Source organism: Triticum dicoccoides, chromosome 5A, assembly GCF_002162155.2.
Source record: "Triticum dicoccoides isolate Atlit2015 ecotype Zavitan chromosome 5A, WEW_v2.0, whole genome shotgun sequence".
Taxonomy (NCBI): domain Eukaryota; kingdom Viridiplantae; phylum Streptophyta; class Magnoliopsida; order Poales; family Poaceae; genus Triticum; species Triticum dicoccoides.
In genome coordinates, this window is record NC_041388.1 from 406,895,904 (window position 1) to 406,902,616 (window position 6,713).

Sequence of the window (6,713 nt, forward strand, 5' to 3'; positions counted from 1 at the left end):
CTTGCATTAGAGTAGTGTAGCATGTTACTGCTTTCCGTTAATCCTATTCTGATGCATAGCCTGTCATTGTTGCTACAGTCATTGATACCTTACCCACAATCCTAAATGCTTAGTATAGGATGCTAGTTTATCATCATTGGCCCTACATCCTTGTCAGTCTGCCTTGCTATACTATTGGGCCGTGATCACTCGGGAGGTGATCACGGGTATATACTATACATACATTCATACTATACAGATGGTGACTAAAGTCGGGTCAGCTCGAGGAGTACCCGCAAGTGATTCTGATGAGGGGGCTGAAAGGACAGGTGGCTCCATCCCGGTAGAGGTGGGCCTGGGTTCCCGATGGCCCCCGACTGTTACTTTGTGGCGGAGCGACAGGGCAGGTTGAGACCACCTAGGAGACAGGTGGGCCTGGCCCTGTTCGGCGTTCGCGAATACTTAACACGCTTAACGAGATCTTGGTATTTGATCTGAGTCTGGCCATTTGGTCTATACGCACTAACCATCTACGTGGGAGTAGTTATGGGTATCCCGGCGTCGTGGTATCAGCCGAAGCCTTCTTGACGTCAGCGACGGAGCGGCGCGCGCCGGATTGGACCGCGTAACGTGACTTCCTTTGAAATGGAGGTTGCTAGGTCTGCTTCTGGCCACCCTCGCAACGTGCAGGTGTGCAATGGGCGATGGGCCCAGACCCCTGCACGCATAGGATTTAGACCGGCGGGCTGACCTCTCTGTTGTGCCTAGGTGGGGCTGCGACGTGTTGATCTTCCGAGGCCGGGCATGACCCAGGAAAGTGTGTCCGACCAAATGGGATCGAGCGTGTTGGGTTATGTGGTGCACCCCTGCAGGGAAGTTAATCTATTCGAATAGCCGTGATCTTCGGTAACAGGACGACTTGGAGTTGCACCTTGACCTTATGACAACTAGAACCGGATACTTAATAAAACACACCCTTCCAAGTTCCATAGACAACCCGGTGATCGCTTTTCCACAGGGCGACGAGGGGAGGATCGCCGGGTAGGATTATGCTATGCGATGCTACTGAAGATGCTACTTGGAGATGCTACTTGGAGGACTTCAATCTACTCTCTCCTACATGCTGCAAGACGGAGGCTGCCAGAAGCGTAGTCTTCGACAGGATTAGCTATCCCCCTCTTATTCTGGCATTCTGCAGTTTAGTCCACTGTTATGGCCTCCTTACACATATACCCATGCATATGTAGTGTAGTTCCTTGCTTGCGAGTACTTTGGATGAGTACTCATGGTTGCTTTCTCCCCCCTTTTCCCCCTTTCCTTTCTTTCTGGTTGTCGCAACCAGATGCTGGAGTCCAGGAGCCAGACGCCACCGTCGATGATGATTCCTACTACACTGGAGGTGCCTACTACTACGTGCAGGCCGCTGACGACGACCAGGAGTAGTTAGGAGGATCCCAGGCAGGAGGCCTATGCCTCTTTCGATCTGTATCCCAGTTTGTGCTAGCCTTCTTAAGGCAGACTTGTTTAACTTATGTCTGTACTCAGATTTTGTTGCTTCCGCTGAATTGTCTATGATCGAGCACTTGTATTCAAGCCCTCGAGGCCCCTGGCTTGTATTATGATGCTTGTATGACTTATTTTATTTGTAGAGTTGTGTTGTGATATCTTCACGTGCGTCCCTGATCTTGATCGTACACATTTGCCTGCATGATTAGTGTACGATTGAATCGGGGGCATCACAGTCGACGAAGACGAGGTGCCCTGCGACAGCGGCGGAGCTCGAGCAGCAGTAGGGTTGCGAGAGGAAGAAGATGAAGAAAGGGAAGAATGAGAAAGACCGGGTCATGCCTATTTATAAGGAGATAAGCGAACAGGCAGGCGCGAAAATCGAGGAAGACCCAAATAATGATTATCCAACTGAATGGACGCCTCGATTCTCGGAAGACATTAAGAGATAAAGATCCGTTGAGGATGATGTCATAGTAGGCTTTCGTGTTTTCAGAAGATGACGTCATGGCGGGTTACAAAGTTTTTTCAGAGAGAGGAAGATGGATTTCGTCTAAGTGTTGAAGATTGACAAAGAACAAAGTTCCAGTCAACTTGGGGCCTAATGTTGGGGATATAGCTACCAGGTATGACCCGCCCAGGAGGGGCCGTCTCAACCCCAATGGCGGGTTACGAGAAAAAGCCCAGTAAATATTCAAGGTGATAGTTTATTAAGACTTGTAGAAAGCCTAAGCCCAGAGGCGGCTTAAGGCCCAATATTGTGAACCGACATATGTAGAAAAAGACTTGTAAAGAAAGGCATAAAAAAGAAGTCACCGAGCGAGACACGTTTTATGATCCGGCCGGGACTCTATAGGCCGCCAGGCGTCAACCCATGTATATAAGGGGACGACCCGGCGGCGGCTTAGGACAAGAAAACAAGAGATCGATAGCCAAGCTAGCGGATTAGCTCCTTGGTCATCGAAACCCCAACAATTCCAACACCACTAGACGTAGGCTTTTACCTTCATCGTAAGGGGCCGAACTAGTATAAACCTCCCGTGTCCTTTGCCCCAATTAACCCCTTTAAGCTTCCTAGTTGTGATGGCCGTACGACTAAGTCCTTTTGCTAGGACATCTGCCGTGACAATTCCATGACAACAATGCTAAAGGCTGCGGAGGTAGAAATCAAGAAGGAGCATCAAGTGTTGATGGTTAACAAGACCACTAGTTTCAAGAAAAAGGGCAAAGGGAAGAAGGGGAACTTCAAGAAGAATAACAAGCAAGTTGCTGCTCCCGTGAAGAAGCCTAAGTCTGGACCTAAGCCTGAAACTGAGTGCTTCTAATGCAAAGGGACTGGTCACTGGAAGCGGAACTGCCCCAAGTATTTGGCGGATAAGAAGGATGGCAAAGTGAAAGGTATATTTGATATACATGTTATTGATGTTTACCTTACTAATGCTCGTAGTAGCGTCTGGGTATTTTATACTGGTTCTGTTGCTCATATTTGCAACTCGAAACAGGGGCTACAGATTAAACGAAGATTGGCTAAGGACGAGGTGACGATGCGCGTCGGAAATGGTTCCAAGGTCGATGTGATCGCCGTTGGCACACTACCTCTACATCTACCTTCGGGATTAGTTTTAGACCTGAATAATTGTTATTTCGTGCCAGCATTGAGCATGAACATTATATCTGGATCTTGTTTGATGCGAGACGATTATTCATTTAAATCAGAGAATAATGATTTTTCTATTTATATGAGTAATATCTTTTATGGGCATGCACCCTTGATGAGTGGTCTATTTTTATTGAATCTCGATTGTAGTGATACACATATTCATAATATTGAAGCCAAAAGATGCAAAGTTAATAATGATAGTGCAACTTATTTGTGGCACTGTCATTTAGGTCATATTGGTGTAAAGCGCATGAAGAAACTCCATGTTGATGGACTTTTCAAATCACTTGATGCTTGCGAACCATGCCTCATGGGCAAGATGACTAAAACTCCGATCCGTTCTCCAAAACAATGGAGCGGGCCACTGATTTATTGGAAATAATACATACTGATGTATGTGGTCCGATGAGTGTTGAGGCTCGCGGCGGGTATCATTATTTTCTGACCTTCACAGATGATTTGAGCAGATATGGGTATATCTACTTAATGAAACATAAGTCTGAAACATTTGAAAAGTTCAAAGAATTTCAGAGTGAAGTGGAAAATCATCGTAACAAGAAAATAAAGTTTCTACAATCTGATCGTGGAGGTGAATATTTGAGTTATGAGATTGGTCTTCATTTGAAACAATGTGGAAGTTTCGCAACTCATGCCAGCTGGAACACCATAGCGTAATGGTGTGTCCGAACGTTGTAACCGTACTTTATTAGATATGGTGCGATCTATGATGTCTCTTACCGATTTACCTCTATCGTTTTGGGGTTATGCTTTAGAGACGGCTGCATTCACGTTAAATAGGGCACCATCTAAATCTGTTGAGACGACACCATCAATTGCTCGGCAGTAATTTGTTCACCCACCGTAATATTTTCTATCTTGAGAGAAGCCTATAGTGAAACCTATGGCCCCCGGGTCTATTTTCCATCATATAAGTTTCCGATCTACAATTCTAGTTTCCTATTTACTTTATTTTGCAATCTTTTACTTTTCATTCCATAAACTAAAAATACCAAAAATATTACTTTACCGTTTATCCATCTCTATCAGATCTCACATTGCAAATAACCGTGAAGGGATTGACAACCCCTTTATCGCATTGGGTGCAAGGTTGGTGTTTGTTTGTGCAGGTATTCGGTGGCTTGCGCGTTGTCTCCTACTTTATTGATACCTTGGTTCTCAAAACTGAGGGAAATACTTACACTACTTTGCTGCATCACCCTTTCCTCTTCAAGGGAAAAACCAACGCAAGCTCAAGAGGTAGCAGCTGCCTGATAGCCTCATGGTGAGCTCATGAGTGTTTCCTATCTTCTCTCGTTATCAATTACGAGCTCTAGGTAGCCCGACATTGAGGTTTGTGAGCTTGATGTTGCCACTGTCAAGCTCGCCATCACTAGCTCCACCCCAGCCCAACGAGCAGGATCTCGAGCTCCTAGAGCTCCCAGGGTGCGTTATGTCCCATTAGTTTGCATGCATGTGGCCCGTAGTGTACGCCCATGGTGATCGTGTTGGGGATCGTAGCAGAAATATAAAATTTTCTACGCATCACCAAGATCAATCTATGGAGTAATCTAGCAACGAGGGGAAGGGGAGTGCATCTACATACCCTTGTAGATCACTAAGCGGAAGCGTTGCAAGAACGCAGATGAAGGAGTCGTACTCATAGCGATTCAGATCGCGGTTGATTCCGATCTAAGCGCCGAACCATGGCGCCTCCGTGTTCAACACACGTGCAGCCCGGTGACGTCTCCTACGCCTTGATCCAGCAAGGGGAGAAGGAGAGGTTGGGGAAGACTCCGTCCAGCAGCAGCGCAACGGCGTGGTGGTGGTGGAGGAGCGCGGGACTCCAGTAGGGCTTCGCCAAGCACTACGAGAGACGAGGAGGGAGAGGGGTAGGGCTGCGCCAAGAGAGAGATCGAATCGTGTGTTGGGCAGCCCCCATACCTCAAGTATATATAGGGGGAGGGAGGGGGTTGCGCCCCCTCTAGGGTTCCCACCCCAAGGGGTACGGCAGCCCCTGATCCCATCTAGGGTGGCGGCCACAAGGGGGAGAGGGGGAGGCGCACCTGGGGTGGGCCTTAGGGCCCATCTACCCTAGGGTTTGCCCCCTCCCCTCTTGGAGGCGCCTTGGGCTTTGGTGGGAGGTGCCTCAGCCCACCTAGGGGCTGGTCCCTTCCCACTATTGGCCCATGTAGGCCTCCGGGGCCGGTGGCCCCTCCCGGTGGACCCCCGGACCCCTCCGGTGGTCGCGGTACACTACCGGTGATGCCCGAAACACTTTCGGTGGCCAAAACCATACTTCCTATATATCAATCTTTACCTCCGGACCATTTTGGAACTCCTCGTGACTTCCGGGATCTCATCCGGGACTCCAAACAACATTCGGTAACTGTGTACATACTTTCCCTATAAACCCTAGCGTCATCGAACCTTAAGTGTGTACACCCTACGGGCTCGGGAGTCATGCAGACATGGCCGAGACAACTCTCCGGTCAATAACCAACAGCGGGATCTGGATACCCATGTTGGCTCCCACATGCTCCACGATGATCTCATCGGATGAACCATGATGTCAAGGATTCAATCAATCCTGTATATAATTCCCTTTGTCTATCGGTACGATACTTGCCCGATATTCGATCGTCGGTATCCCGATACCTTGTTCAATCTCGTTGCTGGCAAGTCTCTTTACTCGTTTCGTAACACATCATCCCGTGACCAACTCCTTGATCACATTGTGCACATTATGATGATGTCCTACCGAGTGGGCCCAGAGATACCTCTCCGTTTACACGGAGTGACAAATCCCAGTCTCGATTCGTGCCAACCCAACAGACACTTTCGGAGATACCCGTAGTGCACATTTATAGACACCCAGTTAAGTTGTGACGTTTGGCACACCCAAAGCACTCCTACGGTATCCGGGAGTTGCACAATCTCATGGTCTAAGGAAATGATACTTGACATTAGAGAAGCTTTAGCATATGAACTACACGATCTTGTGCTAGGCTTAGGATTGGGTCTTGTCCATCACATCATTCTCCTAATGATGTGATCCTGTTATCAATGACATCCAATGTCCATGGTCAGGAAACCGTAACCATCTATTGATCAATGAGCTAGTCAACTAGAGGCTTACTAGGGACATGGTGTTGTCTATGTATCCACACATGTATCTGAGTTTCCTATCAATACAATTCTAGAATGGATAATAAACGATTATCATGAACAATGAAATATAATATAATAATAACTAATTTATTATTGCCTCTAGGGCATATTTCCAACAGTCTCCCACTTGCACTAGAGTCAATAATCTAGTTCACATCGTCATGTGATTAACACTCACAGGTCACATCGCCATGTGACCAACATCCAAATAGTTTACTAGACTCAATAATCTAGTTCACATCACTATGTGATTAACACTCAACGAGTTCTGGGTTTGATCATGTTATGCTTGTGGGAGAGGTTGTAGTCAATGGGTCTGCAATATTCAGATCCCTATGTATTTCACAAAACTTTATGTCATATCATAGATGCTGCTACCACGTTCCACTTGGAGCTATTC